Raw genomic sequence first — 1,258 nt, 5'->3', positions numbered from 1 at the left:
GTATTTTAAAATATATATTCTGTATATATAATATTGAATACAAAAGATGAAGCAGAGATGCAGTGAAATGATGTGCAACGCTCTGTGGATTGAACATTGTGAAATTTAAATCCTGTTTCTTTGTACATTAAATAATGTGTAAAGTCTGTCTTCTCATGGGCAAAGTCATCAGGCTTTGGGTGTAAAGGATTACACAGAGTTATGTAATCGGGATACAAAAAAGGTAACTATAATCTGTAGAAATAAAAAGTAATCAGTTACATTTAGTAAAAATGGGGATTATTAGCAGATTTACATTTTTTAAAATACTTTTAAAAATAAAGAACAATATCCTACCATGCAAATGGTAGCACAACACTTGGTGAAACCACAGTTAATCTCACAGTTGCCAATTCATCATCATGGCCTCCAGTAAAAAACAACATTATTTTGTCTTCAAAGCAGAAAAGGAAACAACATCAGAAAACAGTTTCACCTTCCAGCTGTGAAAATTACCTCATTTTCCTGTTGTACACTGAAGCAAAAGTCACCTTGTGGATATTTTGTTTCTCATATTTGGTATTGAGGTCAGAAGTGAAAGAATCACTTTAATATTTAATATTTTAATATTGTGATACGTGGATTACATTACTAAAAAAAATTTTATGTTACTTTTTTGGCTTTTATTGATAGTTACAGCTGAAGACAGACAGGGGATGACACGCAGCAAAGGGCCGCAGGTCGGATTTGAATCCGTGCCGCTGCAATAACTCCATGCATGGGTCACCAGCTCTACCGACTGAGCTAACCGGGCACCCACGTTACTGACATTTTTAACAGGTGATTAGTAATTCTATCAGACTACATTTTTAACCCTCCCAACCTTGAAAATCATGAAAAACATTTTGTAAAATTCTCAAACCCTGATTATTCCAAGTGAAACCTTAGTATTTGCAGCTGATCCAGAATACTACAGATAGTCTTCTGGCTGCAAAACATCACATCTCCTAATTGTTCTGGCTTCTTTCCACTCGATTTCAGTGTGTTTGAAGTGCTGCAGGCTCCTGGTTACACATTATATAACCTCCAAACCTATCAGGTTTTCTGTTTTAGGGACCTTGTTGTGACCTCTGAACTGCTGAATAGCCTTTACCCTCTCCAACTGCACCCACTGTTGACTCTTTCAGCTTCCTGCAAACAACTTGCTTGTATTTTGTAGGTTTTAAGACCTCTTGAGTTGTCTTTGTGTTTCAGTGTCCCCTGTTGTTTTATATGTTTG

Source organism: Morone saxatilis, unplaced genomic scaffold, assembly GCF_004916995.1.
Source record: "Morone saxatilis isolate NCDOM2014 unplaced genomic scaffold, NCSU_SB_2.0 Contig21, whole genome shotgun sequence".
Taxonomy (NCBI): domain Eukaryota; kingdom Metazoa; phylum Chordata; class Actinopteri; family Moronidae; genus Morone; species Morone saxatilis.
This window is presented reverse-complemented; position numbering follows the sequence as displayed.